Source organism: Malus sylvestris, chromosome 15 (genome assembly GCF_916048215.2).
Source record: "Malus sylvestris chromosome 15, drMalSylv7.2, whole genome shotgun sequence".
NCBI classification, from domain to species: Eukaryota; Viridiplantae; Streptophyta; class Magnoliopsida; order Rosales; family Rosaceae; genus Malus; species Malus sylvestris.
This window is the reverse complement of record NC_062274.1, coordinates 33,251,783-33,276,320: the sequence shown is the minus strand read 5'-3', so window position 1 is coordinate 33,276,320 and position 24,538 is coordinate 33,251,783. Positions and strand designations below refer to the sequence as shown.

General features: G+C 41.6%; 2 long non-coding RNA genes and 1 pseudogene across 2 annotated transcripts; all 3 read right to left on the bottom strand.

Moving 5' to 3' along the window:
• Window positions 1-1,106: 1,106 nt before the first annotated feature.
• On the bottom strand, window positions 1,107-22,667 carry LOC126605854 (asparagine synthetase [glutamine-hydrolyzing] 2-like; annotated as a pseudogene).
• Window positions 16,664-17,739, bottom strand: LOC126605868 (uncharacterized). The gene is made up of 3 exons (XR_007617053.1): window positions 17,591-17,739; window positions 17,401-17,511; window positions 16,664-17,320 (listed from the first exon to the last, which is right to left on the bottom strand). It is a non-coding gene; the product is annotated as an uncharacterized LOC126605868 (long non-coding RNA).
• LOC126605866 (uncharacterized) lies at window positions 17,863-18,647 on the bottom strand. The gene is made up of 3 exons (XR_007617051.1): window positions 18,379-18,647; window positions 18,196-18,305; window positions 17,863-18,123 (listed from the first exon to the last, which is right to left on the bottom strand). It is a non-coding gene; the product is annotated as an uncharacterized LOC126605866 (long non-coding RNA).
• Window positions 22,668-24,538: the final 1,871 nt, after the last annotated feature.

The following is a 24,538-nucleotide window of genomic DNA, read 5'->3' as shown; positions in this document are numbered from 1 at the left end:
AGTACAACCGTTTTCAATAAATCAAAGTTAAAAGCAAGAAGGGCACTAGTAGGTAAGTAGTGACCCCAAACATGTGGAGATTCTAGAGAAAGACCAATGTGGGCTAAGGCATCAGCGACAAAGTTAGCCTCACGGTAAATATGATTCCAATCGACCTGCCTAAAGGAGCAAGCACTACCACGTGCATCCTCGATTAACGTTTTGATCTTTTCAGGGGACCTCCCAACTTCCTTTCATTGCTTCGATAAAAATTTTGGAGTCCCCCTCCACAACCACCCATTGGAAACCCTTGTACCAAGCAAACTTGAGGCCTTCTTTTAAGCCCATAACTTCAGCGAAAGTAATAGTGGCCCCATCAAGGTTAAAACACCCGCTCTCACACCATGACCGTCACAATTTCTGAGAACAAAAGTCACAGCAGCCTTGTCCTTGGACACCAATCCATCAAAATTCAGCTTTACCATATCTTATCTTTTCTAATTGCAGTTATTAATTATCATTTACTTCATCTTTGTTCATTCCAATTTTTAATCATAGTGTTATCTTTATGCATATTCTTTGCCTGTATATAAATTAAATTATAAAGTAAAGTAAAATTAGACGTTTTTAACTACCCTGACGTCTCTAGGCCATATTTGGTATACGTATACATGTATAGAGGAAATCTGCGAGGGAGAAATTAAAAACCGTAATCTGGTTAAATGTGTTGAGAGTGTATATTTCACACCTATGTATTGTTTGGAAATTATGGCATAGTATATCGTAAATACTTGAGCTTATGAGAGTAAAGGATGCGTTCCGACGAAGTAGTAGGTGTAAGTAGACCATGTTGAACGAATGTAATCTCTTACACATCTATTTGGTATTTGCTTAAACTTTGTGCTACATTTTGTTGGTAGGGTTTGTTGATCCTGCAGTGGCAGAGCCTCACTCCCCATACAGACCGTCTCAAAACCAGGCTCAAAAGTCCAGTGATACTCATCAGCTTATGACCGAAACCGACTGTTGGACATGATTGTAACTCCTCAATCTTAAGGTGCCAAGCTTTCCCCTTTAATTAGAGAGCTGTTATTGGCACTCCAAAACAATCATCAAGCACTTCTCCATGTGAAATTTTTCTGTTATCCGACTTTGAATAGACATGTAGAACCATACACATAATTACAAGTCCAGTCTCATCCTAGAAATTTTGAACTGATCCACATGTAGGAAAAGAAACCAATGCTAACTAGTTAATTAGCAACCTATAAAAAGTATAACCCCACTGCAACTAAGACCTGAACCCATCATTTTGAAATTGAGTTGAATTCAAACAACGGCGGCAGCTTTCGCTACAATCCCTTCTTGTACTTTTTGAGAGCCACTGAGAACATTTCCATTACTTGCATTCCCTGCTGCTTCCTCGTACGCAGCTGCATGATTACCAAGTGCAGCCCGACCAGATGGATCAGGATTTTTCAACCATTCTGCATCCCATTCCACAGCTTTTGCTGTACTGCATGCCACACTTGGACCACCCGGAACTGTTGATCTGGCAGCATTCTGTTAAGAAATAGCAGATTGAACACACTCAATTAAACCAACCCTTATCCATTTTTCATCGTGCACTATTAAACATGAGAGCAAAGAAATAGCTTGCCTGTCGTAATTTCATTAGATACTATTTGCCTGCTTAGTACAAGAATACAGCGTGCACAGAAATCTTTCACCAACTCCATCGTGATGAACAAAAAAATGAAGCAAGATATAATGACAAGGCAAGTGAATAAAATCTCTTTCATGTGGCCAGCCTTCCTTAGCTATTCATAGAATTTGTATCTCACCTTTGGAAAGAACTTCTCAAACATTGTCCGGTAATAGTATGCTTCTTTTGTGGTAGGAGTGTTTTCAGGGTAAATGAAGCTAGCATTGATCAGCATTGAATCTGTTACCTGTCCAGTTACAAGAAAGCAAAGATAACCAATTAATTATATACAGATAAAGAAGAAGCATAACTCCGCCGTGTAAGTTTATCTTACATTGCCGGTCCCAAGCCCGGATAAAGGAGGAGGGGGAGGGCGTCAGGTAGTCGACAGCCGGCACTCCATGATCATGTCGAATCCTTATGAAAAAGATAAAGAAGAAGCATCTCTAATGTATTCTGACGGTGGTTTTGGAACAAAGTACAGATAGAACTCTAAATTGAATTGCAATGACATATTCTACCGCCAAACTCTCAATTTGGACCACAAATTCAAAAAGGACATGCCTAATCAACAGTCCAAATTAATAACCTGGAAAGTGGCAGACAACACAGACAACGAATATTTCCATAAAAAATCTCACTTTAAGTTAAGGTGATGCTTACTTGACTGTTTGCATGATCTTTCAAGCCATCAATCCAACTGTAGCCAACACCATCACTGAACTGTTCCTTCTGCCTGTACAATATGTGCTATAACCCAACAAACACAAGGTACAAACAAGTTAGCTATATATTGCACAAATAGGGCACCTCCACACAGCGGAGTGAGTGGCTGGTCGATTGACCATATTTGTTGAGAGCCCAGCTGGTTTTGAAACAAAGTATGTATATATACAACAAAAAAAATATTCAAGTGCGGACTGTGAGAGGCTGGGTTCTCAACAACGTATGAAATTTGAATACAAGACACCTTACTGACAACAATAAAACAAGTACAATAATAATCATGTATAACATGATTACTGGCACAAAAATGCAAAGTAACAGACCTTTGGCAAATATGGCTTCTGATCATTGTCAAATGCATTGCGTAAGACCCACTTCTCAATTCTCCCAGGCCTGATCTGCAGTTATAAGTGCAAGTATTTAGAGGACAATGAGACTGAGCCATTTCTTAATTTGTGTTATGGATGGGAGCCACTGTATGCCAAATGACAGTAGTAAACTTGGAATTATATTTTATATGAGCTGCTTCATACAAAACTGAGAAATAGAGGGAAATACCAACGGTATATGTGCTATACCATTTTCCATTCTGGATCAATGTTCATGACAATATTGATGAATTCTTTATCCAAAAAGGGCACACGAGCCTCAACACCCCAAGCTGAAGTTGATTTATTGGCCACAGATGAAGAGCTTTAATCTGTCGAGTAGTTACAACAGTTCAGTCAGGGGAAAAAAACTAAAGCAAATGTTAAAATGGCCATCAATAAGTAGAAGAAAGGAAGAAAAAGAACCCTGAAATATTGAAAGTACATAACCATTTGTGCGAATAAAACAAAAAAGAAACAACTAGGGGAACAGATAGTTCGTGGGGTACCTTCTGACATGTTTCTTGGTGAAACCCCTCCTTGTTTGGTGCCTTATGGAAATACAAGTAACCTCCAAAAATTTCATCTGAACCTTACCCCAGAAATAACCATCTTTACTCCCAAAGATTTAATTTTTCGAGACATAAGAAACATGGGAGTGCTAGCTCTGATAGTCGTTACATCATATGTTTCAATATGGTAAATAACTTCCTCAAGTGCATCTATGCCTTCCTGAAACATCAAAGTAAAGAAATGAATTATTTGTATGAATCTTGGGAATGTAGATCCGTGATTTTTCCTCAAATTACCGATGTAGAACAAAGTTTCCTCAAGAATCAATTAACGTAGAAAATAGAAGAACGTATAGAAATGAGTACAAGAAAAGCAAGACAAAGACAGAAGATTTTACAGAGAAACAAAATGGGTATAAACACAATATTGTTTTTTTAATCAATATACCAACCGTGTGAAGGCTATCACAAGCAATGCAAAATCATTAAATGCCAAAGATAATAAATTTTTGGAATAGCAAATTAATCTTTAAATTCAATCCCTAAATTTTAAAAGAAATACTAAACAGATCACCTGATTCCTAAATTTCAGACATAACTTAAGCCTGAGTAGAATTATTCTTGCATCCTTCATCAATTACCTGGACAGTAAAGTGAAACGCATGATGACGAGTCCCAAGATAATCTGCAACTTCTCTCGCTGCTTTCAAATCTGGTGAGCTCTGAAGATTGAAAATGTAGCATTTAAATGTAGAGAAAAACCATCAGTAGATAATGTCTCATAAAACATTGATTGCAATAAAAAACACCTAAATCTCTCAGATTGAAAATGTAGCATTTAAGGGGGTGTATTCAATTGAGAATGTGAGAGATTTTAATGGATTTATAAATCCATGGATTTTTATGGAGTTTAATTGATTTGTAGAGATTCCATATAAAATTTTGATTCAATTCCCTTGAAATCTCATGGGAAGAGGTGAGATTTGTAGATGCTTAAAATACACTATGAAATCTCTCTAATTCTCTCTAATTCCTCAACTTTCTCAAATTCTTTAAAATCAATTTCTAATTGAATACACCTGGAATGTTATAAAATTCTTTAAAATTCTAATTGAATACACCTAAAATTTCAGAGAATCACTTGAAATCCTGATTGAATACTCCTAGATTCATTAAAAGAATTAAAATCCCTTAAAATCCCAATTGAATACACCCCCCTAAATGTAGAGAAAACCCATCACTAGATAATGTCTCATAAAACATTGATTGCAATAAAATACACCTAAATCTCTCAGGTGCCAGAATTTACATGGGAATGACGATTGCACATCTACAACAAGGTCCTTTTATTTCTTTGAACTTGCCACTTGAATGAACCATATAAGTATGTAGATATCTTAAAGGTATTAACAGTTCAATTGCTTCATTATAGACATAAATGTGTCGGAGTACAACTTTTTATCAGTGAGACGTCATTAGGCATAAGAAATGGACAACTTTTTATCAGTGAGAGTTTGACATCAATAGGCATAAGAAATGAATGAAGCCCACCCTTGTCTGAAAATTTTACTACGAAGTGTAATGCATACTTATTTCAAACCGGAAATCAGGTTCTTTATAAGTTTTTGAAAGGATAATAAACAGATTGGCAGTGTGAAGTTATAACATTATATCTAAATGAATGTCTTTTGTACACAAAGTGAACAAATGTGGTACTTGAATTGACCAGGCTGCACTGTCAAGAGAACTGGAAAAAAAGGGGAAGGGTTAGGGACCTGGAGAGAGCATCACATTTGGCTATCTAAACAAGATAGCACTACACTAAGTTAGCACCAATTTTGGCTATCTAAAATGATTACCTCCAGGCCAATGCAAAACGTGTGCAACTGTGATCCCCACTGACATGCAGCTTCTGAATCAGCCAAATAGCGACTAGCCACAGCAGCAACAAGTGATGAGTCCAGTCCTCCAGACAAAAGAACACCGAATGGTACATCTGTCATAAGTCTCTTAACCACAGCCTACTAGATTTCAGTACCAAGATAAAATTAGAAATTGTACACTAAACGTGGTATAAGAGTGAGATGCAGAAGTCAATTTGACCTACTAACTGGTTTTAAATAGATTTAGAGCTCGTTTGGATGTGCTTTTAAAATGACAGAAAACGCTTTTGGTGAAAAATATTTTTGGAAACAATCTTTAGTAAAAATGCTAGTAAATCCTGGAAAAACACTTAAATGCTTCCTAGAATAAGCACATAACTGGTGCTTCTTGTAGAAAACACTTCAAGAGCTTTTGGAACCCAAAAATATTTTCTATAAAAGTGATTTCATTTTAAAAGTACATCCAAACAAGCCTGTAAATTCATTTGAACAAACCATATATTCGGAAACCATTCCTAGCCTTGACATGAGGCTCCACTAGGGAGAAGGGAATACATAGCACAAATATGATACTCTATTTTTTTTTTTTTTTCCAATTCATCTCAACCCACCCAACATTAGCATAACCAAATGCATGGACAAGGTTATGGGTATATAAAAGGAATAACTTATATGGTAGGTTATTTGTCCAAGTAACATAATTCTCAAAACAAAAACAAAAACAAAAGCAAAAACAAAAAATAATGCAAAAATGGAGTTTGATTCTTTGCAAATATTGCCACTAACTCATCAATTATAGTAAAGAAAACACAATGTAAAGTAGTTCATTGCATACCTTCTCAAAAGCCTTACGTAAAACTAGGGGATCATAAGAAGCCGATGGTGTCTGTTCCAGAAACCAGGGTGGATTGTACCACCTTCTAAGTTCTCCTGCAAACACATAGTGGATAAATAAATAATATAGTGCATGCAAAATCTAAAAGGCACACAACTTGAGAATTTTACATGCATATTTTGTTTTGGTCAACAATTTACATGCATGTTCTACGAATCTAAAAAGACAACACTCAGTTCACAAGTTCTTAACTTTTTAAGGTAATGAGATAAAAAAACATGTCCTACCCCTGCAAGTATGTGTAAAATGTCTTTGCATCCTTAAGTATACAACAACAACAACAACAACAACAAAGCCTTTTCCCACTAAGTGGGGTCGGCTATATGAATCCTAGAACGCCATTGCGCTCGGTTTTGTGTCATGCCCTCCGTTAGATCCAAGTACTCTAAGTCTTTTCTTAGAGTCTCTTCCAAAGTTTTCCTAGGTCTTCCTCTACCCCTTCGGCCCTGAACCTCTGTCCCGTAGTCACATCTTCGAACCGGAGCGTCAGTCGGCCTTCTTTGCACATGTCCAAATCACCAGAGCCGATTTTCTCTCATCTTTCCTACAATTTCGGCTACTCCTACTTTACCTCGGATATCCTCATTCCCAATCTTATCCTTTCTCGTGTGCCCACACATCCCACGAAGCATCCTCATCTCCGCTACACCCATTTTGTGTACGTGTTGATGCTTCACCACCCAACATTCTCTGCCATACAACATCGCTGGCCTTATTGCCGTCCTATAAAATTTTTCCTTGAGCTTCAATGGCCTACGACGGTCACACAACACGCCGGATGCACTCTTTCCATCCAGCTCGTATTCTATGGTTGAGATCTCCATCTAATTCTCCGTTCTCTTGCAAGATAGATCCTAGGTAACGAAAACGGTCGCTTTTTGTGATCTTCGCTAGATTGCTCCGGTCATTAGTGTGGATAAGTATATAAATGGATAGAGATAGGAAAGCAAACACAAGATGTACGTGGTTCACCCAGATTGGCTACGTCCACGGAATAGAAGAGTTCTCATTAATTGTGAAGGGTTTACACAAGTACATAGGTTCAAGCTCTCCTTTAGTGAGTACGAGTGAATGATTTAGTACAAATGACATTAGGAAATATTGTGGGAGAATGATCTCGTAATCACGAAACTTCTAAGTATCGGAGTGTGGTGTCGTCTTGACTTGCCTTATCTGTCTCATAGGTAGATGTGGCATCTTCTCTGGAAGTACTCTTCCTCCATCCAGGGGTGGTATCTTTAACTGGTGGAGATGCACAAGGTAATGTATCAATTTCACTTGAAGCTTACTTGTAGTTTCAGGCTTGGTCAAGCGCGATACAAACCATGTAGTAGGAGTCCCCCAAGTCGCCGAGCTAGGGGGTCTGCTGAAAGAGGTGACAGACAAGGTAAGCAATCAGAGCTCCGACTGATTGTTCACCTTCTCCCCATCTTGCAGCAGCATGAAGGATAAAGAGAAGAAAAATGAGAAGAGATGATATGAGATACTTTTGCTTTTGAAGAAGTAACTTTCCACAGGCTTATTCTTAAACTGAGCTGGAGGGTTTTCTGGTTTCCTCCAGAGTATAAGGCCGACTGAAGAATTTGAGGGTCAAAACAAGTCCATCAAATCTAGAGTACGTTCCACCCTGCTGATATGGGATACTTTTGCTTTTGACAGAGTAATGGATGTATCGGCACGTGTGCTGTTACGCTTGTCTCCACATGCTTCCTTGTATCCTTCGCACTTGCCCTATCTGTTCCTCAAGCAGATGCGGAATCTTCCCTGGAAACATAAGATGATGAAGATGAGTACTCGAGAGCAATGCCAGGTAAGTAATCAGGTAAGGGGTTCCAGACAGTCAGTTCCTGGCTGGAAGCTTGATTCCAAGTGCTGACTGATTGCTCTCTTTCTCCTTGTCTTGCAGGTAAAAACAAGGCCAAAAGAAAAAACAGGGAAAAAGCATGATATGGGATACTCTTGCTTTTAACCCTGATGATATGAGATATTCTTGCTCTAGTATAGCTTGTTTGCAGAGGTATTATCGGGGGGAAAGAAAGCTGAATATTTCGAAAGGCTTTGTTGGGAGTGCCCTCTCAGATATGATGAAGGGTTGAGCATTTTTGCAGGTCTGCCTGTCCGTTGGGGATGGAGGTCGACATATATAGGAGTCTCCCTAACAAGTAGTAATGCTATTCCTTTACCCTGCTTGGTCATAGCACGGTAGTGGGAGCTGCCAGTTTCACATGTTTTAACTCTGTCAGAGCACTTTGAAAAAGTGGTCTGTGGTATCTGGCTCTCGAGATTCGGAGAACGATGCCTCTTCGATTTTTGAGAAAGCAATCATGCTAGGGGTCTGACTCTCGAGATTCGGAGAGCAGTGTCTCTTCGATTTTTGAGGAAGTAATCATGTTGGGAGTCTGGCTCTCGAGATTCGGAAGGCGGTGCCTCTTCGATTTTGGAGCAAGCAATCTTGTTGGGAGTGTTGTCTCGAATGTGAGTAAAGGTTGGACATGTTTGCTAGTCTACCTTGCCACGAAGCACAAAGGTTGACACACAGGGACTTTCCAATTATCCAGCAATGGTACTGTTCCTTTACCCTCTCTTCGATTTTGAGAAAGTAGTCATGTTGGGAGTCTGGCTCTCGAGATTCGGAGGACGGTGCCTCTTCGATTTTGGAGCAAGCAATCTTGTTGGGACTGTTTTCTCGAATGTGAGTAAAGGTTGGGCATGTTTGCTAGTCTACCTTGCCACGAAGCACAGAGGTTGACACACAGGGACTTTCCAATTATCCAGCAGTGGTACTGTTCCTTTACCCTTGTGGGTAATAATATGGTAGCTAGACCTTCAAAATTTATGTGTCTAAACTTTGTTAGTGCTGTTTCTTTGCTATTCTTTTACCTTTCTTGGTCAGAGCGATGTAGTGGGAGCTGCAAGCTTCACGTGCTCAACTTTGGCAGAGAACTTTGGCAAAGTGATCTGTGGTACCCATGAGTTATTGTTGCGTGTGGGAAGTGGGTGATTGAACAGTAAGATTCATGTGCTTTCTACTTCACCAGAAGTCTTCGACAGAATGCCCATAATTTCTGCAAAGCTGAGTGTGCGTGTGACAGGTGCTAACAAGGCTAGAAAAGTAGATGCCTCTTCGATTTCTGAGATCAGCCCTCGTGGTCTCTGAGCAGCCCAGCTTTTGAGAAAGCGAGCGCCTCTTCGATTGATTCGGAGAACGGTGCCTCACCGATTTTTTAGAAAGCAATCATGCTGGGGGTCTGGCTCTCGAGATTCGGGGAGCAGTGTCTCTTCGATTTTTGAGAAAGTAATCATGTTGGGAGAGTGGCTCTCGAGATTCGGAGGGCGGTGCCTCTTCGATTTTGGAGCAAGCAATCTTGTTGGGAGTGTTTTCTCGAATGTGAGTAAAGGTTGGGCATGTTTGCTAGTCTACCTTGCCACGAAGCACAGAGGTTGACACACAGGGACTTTCCAATTATCCAGCAATGGTACTGTTCCTTTACCCTCTCTTCGATTTTTAAGAAAGTAGTCATGTTGGGAGTCTGGCTCTTTAGATTCGGAGGACGGTGCCTCTTCGATTTTGGAGCAAGCAATCTTATTGGGAGTGTTTTCTCGAATGTGAGTAAAGGTTGGGCATGTTTGCTAGTCTACCTTGCCACGAAGCACAGAGGTTGACATACATGGACTTTCCAATTATCCAGCAGTGGTACTGTTCCTTTACCCTTGTGGGTAATAATATGGTAGCTAGACCTTCAAAATTTATGGGTCTAAACTTTGTTAGTGCTGTTTCTTTGCTATTCTTTTACCCTTCTTGGTCAGAGCGATGTAGTAGGAGCTGCAAGCTTCACGTGCTCAACTTTGGCAGAGAACTTTGGCAAAGTTATCTGTGGTACCCATGAGCTATTGTTGCGTGTGGGAAGTGGGTGATTGAACAGTAAGATTCCTGTGTTTTCTACTTCCCCAGAAGTCTTTGACAGAATGCCCATAATTTCCGCAAAGCTGAGTGTGCGTGTGACAGGTGCTGACAAGGCTGGAAAAGTAGGTGCCTCTTCGATTTCTGAGATCGGCCCTCGTGGTCTCTAGGGAGCCCAGCTTTTGAGAAAGCGAGCGCATCTTCGATTTCTGAGATCGGCCTTCGTGGTCTTTGAGCAGCCCAACTTTTGAGAAAGCAAACGCCTCTTCGATTTCTGAGATCAACCCTCGTGATCTCTAAGCAGCCCAACTTTTGAGAAAGCAAACGCCTCTTCGATTTCTGAGCAGGCGCCTCTTTGATTTCTGAAGCTCCGTCGAGTGCAGATTTTTATAGAGGCTGGCATTAAGTTCCAAAGCACACTTGAATCTCCACCAGTAGAAGCTTCATTCTTGCACTTCTAAGATCTTGATTTGTCCGACCTCTTCTCTCTTCAACACCTTTGAAAATGTCTGGCCCCTCCGACCGTCGTTTTGACTTGAACCTTGTTGAAGAGGCAGCCCCGCCTTCTCCAGACAACATATGGCGCCCATCCTTCGTCTCCCCAACTGGTCCTCTTACCGTTGGGGATTCCGTGATGAAGAATGATATGACTGCTGCGGTGGTGGCCAGGAACCTTCTCACTCCCAAAGATAACAGACTACTTTCCAAACGGTCTGATGAGTTAGCTGTTAAGGATTCGCTGGCTCTCAGTGTTCAGTGTGCAGGTTCTGTGTCTAATATGGCCCAACGCCTATTTGCTCGAACCCGCCAAGTTGAATCATTGGCGGCTGAAGTGATGAGTCTCAAACAGGAGATTAGAGGGCTCAAGCATGAGAATAAACAGTTGCACCGGCTCGCACATGACTATGCTACAAACATGAAGAGGAAGCTTGACCAGATGAAGGAAACTGATGGTCAGGTTTTACTTGATCATCAGAGATTTGTGGGTTTGTTCCAAAGGCATTTATTGCCTTCGTCTTCTGGGGCTGTACCGCGTAATGAAGCTCCAAATGATCAACCTCTGATGCCTCCTCCTTCTAGGGTTCTGTCCAGTACTGAGGCTCCAAATGATCCCCCTCCGATGCCTTCTCTTTCTGGGGCTCTACCGACTGCTGAGACTTCTCCTAAGCAACCTTTGTGAAGTTGTATGCGCAGATCTCCTATGATTCACCAACACAAGTCATTGCTACTAATAAGAGCTCAACATATACAGACCTTGCTTGCTAGAGTAAATATGCCCAGGAGGAAAATATATGAATCTTTCGCAATCATCACTTAGAGCTTTCATTTCTGAAGCAAACCAAATTGATCCTGCAAATAAATATGAACTCCTTAAATGTGAGTGTGTCTGAGAGATAATCAAAGCTTAAAAATGATAACGATTGTAGGTTATATGTGTATAAATAAGGCTCAAATCTGGACGGTGATTACAAATACCTCTTAACAGTAAAATAATAAAATAAAGTAGCAGTCTAGCAAATAATATATATTTTCTTGTTTTGGTTAGAAGGGTCTAGAACAAAATAGTTTCTTCTTTTCTTTTAAGTAAATGACACGGTACATACCATCAAGACCCCAGCCCATATAAAGTGGGGGTGATACCAATTGCATCTCGAGCTGCGATAAAACTTTGGTCTCTTGTGTCAAGGAGGACAAAGGAAAACATGCCGTCCGTCTACAAACTCCTCTCCATGTTCTTCATACTGCCAAAGATAAACATTCATGATAAAATACTAAAATAATTTACATAAATTAATGCAAGAGAGAACCATTTTTGTTATTCCAATTTAAAGAAAGTAATTTAATCACAGATTACCAGATCTCAAAGCAATGCTCATTTACTTACAAGATGTGCAATCACTTCACAGTCACTGCCAGTTCGGAACTGATGTGACTTCAGAATTTCTCTCAATTGCTTATGGTTATATATCTCACCATTGACCTAAACACACAGCTCCAACAATCAAGCAGAAGTTTAAGTCAATGTAGTTGGATAAAAGGTAAAAAAGAGGAAAACAAAATAATCCAACATAAAAAACTACAAAAAATCTGAACTGGATATGGTTGCAGCCAATTCAAGATCAATCGAAGTTCAAAATTACAGGGTTGTGACGAGAACATGCAATCCTTTATTTCACTACACAAATTACCAGGAGTATCATGAAAGGGGGTGTGGGGAGAGAAAAGTAGGGAACACTTTTGTGCAACTGATGACAATCCTAGTAACTTTATCTTTGGCCATGGAATAGAATGAGAATTTGTAGGAAAAGGAAAAATTCTCCAGACAAATGATTTGGACGTCAGTATCCCTACAGGGCCTCCACCAACGTTTCCTCTGGCTCCACCCTGCTCATGCATAGTTCACCACCTTTCAAGTCCTATGGTGTTTCTAAAATAATACATTCTTTCATAGTATGTGAGACGTCTACGAGTATGCATTTAATGAGTTACATTTCAATAACTTCCAATCGATATGTGATAACCCAACAATAAAAATTCCAGCTTCTAGTTTCACTCCAACGAACCAAATTAAAAATTTCAACTTTTGCCCAATAAAAAGTTTACAAACTAATCTTCATTCAATCGAAAACTCCCCATCAACCACCAATAAGCTCAACGTAATGCAACGAAATTGTTTGGATCAAAACTTGAACTTTGGGCTCAAGGAAGGAGCTGGCCCGAAAGGAGGCCCAAAGGGAAAACTAGCCAGAGCCCAGTCAAAGCCCAGAAGGCAGAAAAAGGCCTTTTCTGACTTGGTGCAGCTCATGAAGACCACTTGCTTACCTACCCAAAGGCCAAGTGGTGTAGACTGATCAGCTACACAGCCCATAAAGCACTTTATGGTGGCATTACATGTAAAATAGCTGATGAGTCATCACCCTCAAACCGCATTCGGGCAAGGCTGCTGCTACAGAGGGCCAAGCCAAGTTGTCTATATAAGAAGAAAGAAAAACCAGGAATAGGGACACTCAATCAAACAAACAAATGCAAGCACAAACTCTGCTCAAAGCCAGATTTGCCTTCAAAACAAAGCTGTAGTCAGCCTTCATCCCTCTCGGGACAAGCCTTCATCCCTCGCGGGATAACCCTCCCTCCAAACCTTTGTAATAGCTCTGCTACCTTGTTCAACCTTGCTGTAGTATCGATTCATCTTTTGTAATCTCTCTCTCTATCCCTCTAAGCTTTCAGACCCTTGACAAAACTACAAAGATAGGAACCTACAAGACGAGCAGCCTTACCCGATAAGGTTTAACCTTGCCCGACCTTCTTTGTTTTGTTTTTGTCTTTTCAATATGTTGTATACATCCAGTTATATGCAAGTTATTTCTAGCAATATGACTATTAAAAGGCTTTCCCAATACTTGAATCCGATTTGAATATATCTTCAGTGTTTAAACCAGATCCAAGTCCTAAGCCCTTGGGCATGTAAATCTGATCAGTTAAAAGTCCTTGGCCTCAAGGCATAAAAAAGAACTTTAAGTGGACTTAACCCATCCACGACAGTCCTTGATAAACGAGAAGTCCGAAGTTACTTGGGGAGCAAGTAATCGACCTACCCTCTAGTTTTATTTCTATTATGTTATGATTACCATAGAACGCTTGAGCATGGAGTGGATTCTGATGGAAAGCCTCAAGGCCTACACCTAAGGCCCCACAAAGGCATCCATTTGGATTCATTCCGTTCTGCGATCTAGAGAGTCTAAGTATAAGAATGAACTCTGATGGGAAGCCTCAAGGCCTACACCTAAGGCCCCACAAAGGCACCTATTTGGGTTCATTCTACTTCTTGGACTCGGGTAATCAGAAGTATAATAGTTAGCAAACTCCGGCAATCACGAGAACAAATATGATGTGTTCGAGCACTGGTTTAGTTATTTATGGGAAGCCTCAAGGCCTACACCTAAGGCCCCACGAAGGCACCTGTTATAACTAACACGGTTTCTCGGATATATACATATATACAACTAAAACTCGACATCCATTTTACATCTGCCATGCTGAAGATGGCAGTGGCACGCCTGAGCACCTAAGAAGTTAACCTTGATTGTGAGCCTCAAGGCCTACACCTAAGGCCCCACAAAGGCACCTCTCAAAATTAACTCTGTCCTTCTCTTTCAGCCTTGCCCGACAAGCCTTGCCCGAAGAGTCTTGCCCGACGAGACTTGCCCGACAAAGCCCGACAGCGAAGCAGAAGCCCGACAGCAGCCCTCAACCGGCGCCAACCTCCAGGGGAGCTGTGTGCTCGTCGGCCAGGAAACATCCCCGACGGAAATTCCTGACGCGAACATAGTTTTGGCACACCCAGTGGGACCATAAACTTCTTGATCTTGCATGTCCAAAAAGAAAAGCCATAAAACTTGGCAAAAACAATCCGAAGGAAGGTCTTCACAAATGGCAGATCAATCAGAAAAACCTTCCTCCCCATCAGGACAAGTGGTCCTAGAAAGCCTAACTGCATCTGAGAGATCGGAAGGAAAGGGAACTAGTGAAGAACTACAGGCCACTATGATCTAAGTGCTAAAAAGCATGGAAAGAATCTCCTTGGAAACCAAAGGAGAAGTGAGTAGGCTCTGTACGCTAACAGGGAATCTACAGAGAAGACTTGATTTAGAGTTCTCTACTCCAAAAGGGGCTCAAGGAAGTGGGATGAGCCAAGTTGTTATGAGAAATGAACCAATCATTCCCTTATTCCCACTATTAGAAGAAGAAAAAGATAGGGGGAAGAAAAAGGTAGTTCCTGAAGGGAGTCAACCGGTGATGGAGCCAGTTCTGGAAAATGAGCTTCTCAGCTTCCCATTATTATCATTCAATAATAGGAAGCCAAGCGAGCAAGAGAGAACGAGGTACGGGATTACAGCTATGATGGGAGAGACTAGCTGAAATGAGGGCTCCACTACTTCAGATAAACCCCCACCTTATAGGCCACCTCCGTTGGTGAATAAAGGTGGATGAACTAGTTGGAGGAAGCCCGAACCAAGGAGGGAAGCAAGTGCAGGCAACGACCGGAGCCCAAAAATCGAATCTGCTCTCCTCGGTCATAATGATATTCTAGCCACTCAGCAGCTGAGGGAGGAATTAGCTGAGTTGAGAAGGACGGTTGCTCAAAATGCTCAACCGCGAGCTCGCCCAGTATTCAGGATCACTTACCAAAAGCCTTATCCTGAATATATTGACGAGCTAAATCCATTCCCTCTCAACTTCAAGATGCCCGCATTCCCAACATTCACAGGTGAAGATAGCAGCGTGTCCTCCAGAGACCACATTTTCAAATTCTCCAATCATTGCGTGGCATATGAGGACAATCCAAATTACAAATTGAGGTTGTTTGGGAATTCATTGGCAGGGTTAGCATCTTAGTGGTACTCTCCCTAACTCTATCGCCAACTGGGGGCAAATGGAGATGGCTTTCCACGAACAGTTTTACATAATAGAGCCAGAATTGACCATCAATGACCTTGTTGAAGTCAAACAATACGATCATGAATCTACTGAGGACTTCATGATGAGGTTCAGAAGAACAAGGATGAGATGCCAATTCCCCGTCAACCAAGCGCAGCTCATATCGATTGCTCAAAGGGCTTTGAAATTACCTTTGAGGAAAAGGTTTTATGATGCACAGTTTAATGAGCTGCAAGAATTGGTAATTGCTGCCACGAAGTATGAGAGGCTGTTGCAAGAAGAGCAACAAGTGAAGCACACTTCCAAAGTTCCCATTTTCTACAAAAATAAGGCTGCAATTCATCGTGTGGAAGTGGGAGAAACCAGGCCAGAGCATGAGGGTGGCCGTGATGAAGATGACATGGACGTATGTGCCGCTGAAATGACCACACCTTTCAAACCATTGACGGTAAAGGGGCTAGTCCAACCTGTCAAGGATCAGAAGGTCGTAATGAACGATGGTGGTTTTGTCCCCATAAAACCACCCAAGTACCAGAGTTATTCGTTCGACCTATCCAAGGCACCTGAGATCTATGAAGAACTGGTACGGGCAAGGGTAATCTTGCCCGACAATACAAAAAAAATGCCCAAGCCGGAAGAACTCAGGGGGAAAAAGTATTGTAAGGTGCACTATACCTTCAACCATTCCATAGTTAATTGTGTCCAGTTTAGAGATTGGATACAAGATCTTATAGTGAAGAGAAAGCTGTTACTTGACTCGCCCCAAGCCAGTATGATGGTAGATATTAACCCTTTCCCTGAGGCTCCTATTAATATGATCAACCTCATTTTACAAGAGCCAGGGTCACCATTTGGTACTGCAGGGAAAGAAAAGGGCCCAGGTTGTCCCAACACCTTTGCATGAATAAAGTGTCATGAAGGGGATCAAGGGACCAAGATCAGGTCCTAAGATTGGTGTTATCGAGGGCAGTAGAAGAAAGAAGATTAAAAGGGGGCAAAGAGTTGCCTAAAGTCAATACAAACAGAGCAGGAAGCAAATTACATGTTCATAAGAAAAGAGTTACAAATCATCCTATTCTAAAAAATTTACATCTTCACATAGGGTGATTATTCGAGAATGATATGTTTGCATAATGGAAAATATCCTACTGGGTTAAGCCAAAACAGTATGGTTATTTACAAGTTGAGACCGGGCACGCTCTAACTCCGAATTTGACTTCTCCACTCCCTCAATTTGATTTTCAAGGGTATCTAGAAGAGTTGCTTGTTCTGCTTTAAGAGCAACCAATTGTTCCTCCAGCTTTTGGATTTTAGAAGTAACAACTCTGACCCTTTCTTTTGTCTGCAAGCTTTCTTCCATCAACCGATCAACTTGAGCAGAGGTGCTTGATTCTTTCTCCATGAAGCATTTTGCCCGATTAGCCTGTCTGTCCGCTCTCTGGTATTATTCCCTAAGGGCTCTCAAGTTCTCAAAGAAAGATAGAAAAGAATCATGTTGAGGTTTTGATAGTCGACCGGTTTTGAAAGACTCAGTTATGATCTTCTCAAAATCACAAAGAGCCTTGAGGCTGAATGAAGCGGTGAAATCCTTCCTTGCCCATTCCTGAAGGACTCGCTGTTGCTCTGAAGAAATGGGGGTAGCTGAAGATTGTTTTGAAGATTTCAATCGTGTCTCAAGTCGTCCAAGTGCTTCGAAAAGTCTGGGCAACTTAGCAGGTTTGGAGATGCGAAAAGAGGAGGATCCTGCACTGCAACTTCCTCTAATGAAGGAATGCCCATTGAGGGGGCAATTTCTGCCTGCCCGATCTGCTCAATTCCAGAAGGGGGAATCGCAGTACCTCCAGAAGATGAGTGAGGATGGGAGCGCTTTGATTTGCGGACCAGATGGGGGGGAAGTTTCTCTTGGAGCTTGCTGCAGAAAGCCAAAAGACCAGGTCAAGACAATTTGAATACAGTTTGAGGCAAAAGAGGATTTGAAGAGATGAAATGTACCTGACTCAGCCCTGGGGTTTCACCAGGAAGATGACTAATTCCTGGTTGGCGGGAAGATTCCTCACCACCAGCAGGAGAGTGATGAGCTGCACCTGAACCTGTACTAGTGCCCTAGAGGTACCCCAGAGATAGCAGTAATTGTCAGTAAATAGAGCATAAGAGAAAGAACAAGAAGAAAATACTCCCATACCTGAGTTTGGTCTTGAGGAGGAGAAAGAGGTTTATCAACTGTCGGGCAAGCAAATACCCGCGAAATTGCTACCTCTGAAGCTACAGGGATCTCAGGGATTGTGGGTTCATTATCTGAAACCACTATTGAAGGGGGTGGCTCATATACTGGAGAAGCTGTAGAGAACGTGAGTAAAAGTTAGTTGGAAAACAATGTACAGAAGTTCAATATGGAATATGTGACTCACCAAGTTACTATCCTCATCCACGAAGTGCAACAGAACTCCTGTAGATGGATCGAATTGAGAAGAAAGGGTTGCGTCCAGAGCAGTAGAAGAAGTCATAGACCTCAGAGGAGGGCCATGACAAGGCAAGGAAGCAGATGCTCCAGCCTAAAAATATTCAGACATTAGGTCCAGAAGTTGGAAAGTTATCCAAGAATTAGAAGAGAAGAAAAAGCACCTCTGAAGGGTCGACCTGGGAGGGAGATAGGCTTGTCTCTCGGGCAAATTGTGAAGAGGCTTCGGGCGGAGAGAGCTTTTCCTTTCTTGCGGCCTGAGTCAAATAATCAGATTTAGAGTTATATGAGAGCAAGAAGAGGCCTAAAGAAAAATATATAAATCATACCTCAAGTTCTCTGAGGGCAGTATTTTACAGTTCTTCGGCCTTTTTGAGCATTGCAATTCTCAGTGGTTCCTCCTTAGAAGCAAGGATTGGTCTTTTAGATGCTTGGGGTCCTGTTCGCCGATAAAGGAGACAATTAGATAAAGGAGAAAGGTAACAGTTTGATGAAGAAAAACAGAAACTCACTTGAGGATTGTTACTTCTTTCTACCTGCCTCAGGAACTGGAGCAGATGGGGCTGATGACTTAGGAGGAGCGGTAGTTCTTGCTCTCTTACTTTTTCTAGTAAGAGTTGGTCGTGTGGTTTTGGGTAGAGGTACTGGATCAGGATCTGAAGTCTTAATCACAGCCGCTTTCTTTCGCTTAGGTGCTTTAATAAGTGCCTCGGGTGTTTCTTCAGCTCCTGAATCCCCAAAGGATTCTGAGACATCTGCACCCTCCCCAGCTTCTCGTCTCCCAGCCAGCCTTTGCGGCAGCTCCATGAAGAATTGCAGCATCAGCAGAGTCATCCTCGGATTCAATGACTTCCGATTCAACATCCACTGGAGCTGCAGAATTCAGCAAAAGTAAGGATAGAAGGACTTCAGAAGGGAAGCAAAATTAGATTGAAAGAGAAGTACCTATCAGAAGTGACTGATTCTTCTCTTGGATCATCTCCTTCCAATTTTCAAGTTCGCCCGAGCCAGGGTATGACTTAAATGAAAGTTGGTTGAAAAGGCAATCGTGAGTCTCTTTCAAATCTCCTCCATACTTCTTAGTCCATTTGTCTTCCCACCAAGAAGAGAAGAGCGAGGTGTACTCAAAATTGAGAATGATGGACTTTCGGGCAGCTTGACTCATTACGTCAAGACTGCGTCGGGCAGCTCGGAATGTCACTTCAGATGGAGTTAGTAACCGGAATGAAGTGCCACAATGGACAGAGTCGAAGAACGGGACAGGAATGGCCTGTCTAAATCCTAACTGCCTGCTGCAAAAGTTTGGATGGTATACTTCCAAGCCTCGGTCATATCTATTGCCCCGAACTCCCCAGGCCAGGTCTTTCGGTTGAATGCAACTAATAAATTTCTCCTTGCAAAAGGGGGTAGCATCCTCGCCAGGGGCATCTTGAAAGACTTGGTCAGAAAACCAAGGATATCTTCTCAAGACCGACGTACCCCATTCTAAATCTGATCGAGTCCTACAAACTCTGAAGAAATAGAAGCAGGCAAAGGTGGAATGATCTATAGGGACAGCTTCAGCCAGGATTCGAGCAGAGGCCACACCCTCTGGGAACTCCAGATTAGCAGCCCGAAATTCCGGAAAGTACCATTGAAGCCAAGTTTGTATCATCCATATAGGTCCATTCAAGTTAGTCTCATATGGCTCGCCTTGAGTCATTTCGAAAAGAAGATGATAAAGATGGGAAATGAGGAATGGACCTGTAGCTACGTCATCAAAGTTGTGAAGAGCTTCTACTAAGGGGATCCATTCAACCCTCACCCCTTTAGATTTGTTGGGGAAGATGTGCTTGTTGAGCCAGTATAAGAGGAAATACATGTGCTCCTGATCTTTATCAACCCGAGGTGAGCCCACCCCAAAATTCTCCTTTACGAAGGGGATGAATCCTTTGAAGGAGGTCCCATAACTCTTGAAAGTTGCAGAGTTATAGTTCAAAGAGAGGAAGGCAGCAGATGAACTTGAGCTTCCAGTGGTAGAGGACGGAACCCAGTCTTGAGTGACGTCCACTATCCTGCCCGAGGGCCTTAAGCCGAAAACCTGAGCCATGTCAAGAATGGTGGGAGACATGGGGCCCATACGGAAGTCAAAAGTATTCGTGCCTGAATTCCAGAAAAGGAGGGCAGAAACAAGCAGTTCGGGCTTGGGAATAATAGAGGTCTTCGAAAGCATGATTAACTCATAAATACCATTACTCATCCATTTCCTCTTAAAAGTAGGCTCTAAATCATCAATCCATTGAGCCCAGGCAGGATCGTTCATCAGAGGAAAGCCTCGGCGATATGATGACCATTTGGAGGAAGAGATGCCCGACCTAGCCGAGTAGGGATTTGGGGAAAACCAGTTATCTCTAGGCATGTTGCTTTCCACCACTGAAGGGACCTGAGAAATCCAGGCGGGACCCAATGATTGTACCCCATGCACCTCAAAGAAAAGCTCGGAATGCAGACCTGCCCAAGGGTAATGCAGCCCATTGAGTAGACGACGCAGAGTGGCGATTCCTTCGCCAGATTCGTAAGAGGGTTGGGTTTGGCTAGATTCCGCAGTCATTGGAAAAAGTTCGAGAAGGGAATACTAAGGAAGATGACGAGGGCGAAACCTTAGAGAAGGATTTCTTGCTGTGAATACAGGGGATTGAGGAGTTCAACCACAAGGGGTTCGTAGGTTTTATAAAGAGCCTTTTTCAATCAATATTGGTGCCTAGAATTCCAGGCTAAATATTAATTGAAGGGGGCACTGTTTGGATCAAAACTTGAACTTTGGGCTCAAGGAAGGAGCTGGCCCGAAAGGAGGCCCAAAGGGAAAGATAGCCAGAGCCCAGTTAAAGCCCAAAAGGCAGAAAAATGCCTTTTCTGACTTGGTGCAGCTCATGAAGACCACTTGCTTACCTACCCAAAGGCCAAGTGGTGTAGACTGATCAGCTACACAGCCCATAAAGCACTTTATGGTGGCATTACATGTAAAATAGCTGATGAGTCATCACCTTCAAACCGCATTCGGGCAAGCCTGCTGCTACAGAGGGCCAAGCCGAGTTGTCTATATAAGAAGAAAGAAAAACCAGGAATAGGGACACTCAATCAAACAAACAAATGCAAGCACAAACTCTGTTCAAAGCCAGATTTGCCTTCAAAACAAAGCTGTAGTCAGCCTTCATCCCTCTCGGGACAAGCCTTCATCCCTCGCGGGATAACCCTTCCTCCAAACCTTTGTAATAGCTCTGCTACCTTGTTCAACCTTGCTGTAGTATCGATTCATCTTTTGTAATCTCTCTCTCTATCCCTCTAAGCTTTCAGACCCTTGACAAAACTACAAAGATAGGAACCTACAAGACGAGCAGCCTTACCCGATAAGGTTTAACCTTGCCCGACCTTCTTTGTTTTTTTTTTGTCTTTTCAATATGTTGTATACATCCAGTTATATGCAAGTTATTTATAGCAATATGACTATTAAAAGGCTTTCCCAATACTTGAATCCGATTTGAATATATCTTCAGTGTTCAAACCAGATCCAAGTCCTAAGCCCTCGGGCATGTAAATCTGATCAGTTAAAAGTCCTTGGCCTCAAGGCATAAAAAAGAACTTTATGTGGACTTAACCCATCCACGACAGTCCTTGATAAACGAGAAGTCCGAAGTTACTTAGGGCGCAAGTAATCGACCTACCCTCTAGTTTTATTTCTATTATGTTATGATTACCATAGAACGCTTGAGCATGGAATGGATTCTGATGGAAAGCCTTAAGGCCTACACCTAAGGCCCCACAAAGGCATCCATTTGGATTCATTCCGTTCTGCGATCTAGAGAGTCTAAGTATAAGAATGAACTTTGATGGGAAGCCTCAAGGCCTACACCTAAGGCCCCACAAAGGCACCTATTTGGGTTCATTCTACTTCTTGGACTCGGGTAATCAAAAGTATAATAGTTAGCAAACTCCAGCAATCACGAGAACAAATATGATGTGTTCGAGCACTGGTTTAGTTATTTATGGGAAGCCTCAAGGCCTACACCTAAGGCCCCACGAAGGCACCTGTTATAACTAACACGGTTTCTCGGATATATACATATATACAACTAAAACTCGACATCCATTTTACATCTGCCATGCTGAAGATGGCAGTGGCACGCCTGAGCACCTAAGAAGTTAACCTTGATTGTGAGCCTCAAGGCCTACACCTAAGGCCCCACAAAGGCACCTCTCAAAGTTAACTCTGTCCTTCTCTTTCAGCCTTGCCCAAAGAGTCTTGCCCGACGAGACTTGCCCGACAAAGCCCGACAGCGAAGCAGAAGCCCGACAACAGCCCTCAACCGGCGCCAACCTCCAGGGGAGCTGTGTGCTCGTCGGCCAAGAAACATCCTCGATGGAAATTCCTGACGCGAACAGAAATACTAATACCAACAACGCAATGCTAGAGAGAGAGAGAGAGTACAATGAAAATAACGGTCTTGTCTTCATTGTAAAGCGGCTGATCACCAGAAGTAGGGTCACAATTGCCAAACATTGATGAGCAAGATAACAATTTCAATGGCAGTGCAATCCACTCCTCAACCTACAATCCATTCATCCGCACTCAAACATTTCTCCATCTCTCAACCTAAAATAAAAAAAATTCAGGAAAGAAAAACAAGAAATGGAAATGCGGTACCTGTGAGAGAGCTCGATGATGCGGGAGCGCTTGGCCTGGGAGTTGTCGATGTAGCCGAGCACTGCCAGAATCCCACACATGGTGGCGACGGCGAAGCGTGGAGGAGCGGAGGAGGGAACAACAAAGAGTGAAAGTTGTGGCCGCGGAATCAGAGGAATCGGGTGATTTTATAGTCTTTTGGCGCCGTAATTAGGGCCGTTGATTATGACAAGCTTACTACTGTGCGAAGAGATTCCACATTTTTCTTTTCTTTTTTTTTTAATTTGTAAAATTTGGGTTTTAATTGAACTATTATTCTAGGTTTGGATTGGTGCAGGGTATGGATGGACAAATACCCATTGGTTATGAGTAACCACAGTTGTCTGTTTATTTAAATTAAACCATTACGGTTATGGATAACCGTTTAGATAAATAAACGGTTATGAGTATAACCGTTTACCCGTGAAATTTAAAAGGATGGTTATGGGTATTAACTGCGGTTATAAATGGGTAACCGTTTACCCATGTATTTTGTATATGTAAAATTAGCACAAACCATGTTCTCAATCCAATAATACTTAGCACCCAATAAATTAGCAAGGAATTCATCGGTCCTTCTCTCAATAACACTGTTGCAGGAATGATGATTCTCATCATCAAGGAATTCGCCAAATTAATTTAAATTCCTTGCGGGTAACTGTGAAATTGACATAAATGCTTTGACAGAAATGTCTTCTAAACAATTTTTGTAACCCAATAATACTTAGCAAATATTATATTTACCTTCATTGGTAACAGTTAAAAATATCATCCGTAAACTATTATTTCAATTATTGGAATGGTATAAAGACTTAAAAAATTAAAATACGGAAATGTACGATGAATGTACCTATAATGATGTTTAATTGTAAAAAAAAAAAATTATGACAATTTTTTTTTTATTTTCAAGTTGTTAAAAAACATGTAGACGGGTGAAAAATGGGTAATGGTAAAAAAAAAATAAACGGGTTAAAAAGGGTATATGGGTAAACGAGTATTAAACGGTTACGGTTAAATGGGTATGCGGTTATGGGTATGGTTAACCGTTTATAAATGGTTATGGGTATAACCGTTTAGGCAATTACCCAACGGGTAAACGGTTATGCGGATATGAGTATAAATGGTTATGGGTAAATAATCACGGTTACTCGCCCACCATATCCGTTGTCCATCCCTAGTGCAAGGGAATCATTTTTCTTGCAGTGACACACCCCTTATTAATTTTTATCATTTGATTTTTTTTAATTCATTCGATTCAATGGTCAAAATTATAAATTTGTGTGAGAAGTAAAAAGAGGTATGTGGATATCACACCATTTTTTCTTTTGTTAGGTGGTGTATTTAATTGGGAGAGAGATGCTAAGGAGACTCTCAAAGTTGAACTCTTTATAGATTCTATTTGTAACCTTATGCTTTTGGTAGGATGTTTTATAATGTTAGCACGTGAATTGACGTTAAATTGTGAGGTGATAGAGGATTTTGAGAGAATCCCCTTAGCATTAAGTAAAGTCTAGTCTTAAGTGTTTGGCTTTCCTTATCAAATATTGTATTTGTGTACCATATGCTCAATTTAGTTTTATACTACATTCTTTTATTATGAGATACTGCTACTGTGATTAAATGTTCAAAGTCATGGCTCATCTCACTTCAAAAGGTTTATTCATGCATGTGCATTTCATATCTTTATTTGTGTTGCATTTTGTTTAGTTAGTTTAGAGCATTGACTTTCAGTTGTCTAGGCACAGAAATTAAGACAGCCCACATGGGCTGACTGACACCTTTTTGCTAATAGTTAGTTTTTGGTCATTAATCTGCCTAGATTTATTTTGCAGCTGACAAGAGTTCTTGGGACAAGTTGGTTGACAGAAAATTTGATTTCCTTGCGTATATTTGCTTCTAGGGTTGCAGATTGTTCTTTGGCGGTTTAGAGTTTATTTTTAGAGAGATAGTTGCTTTAAGGCTTTGAGCTTGCA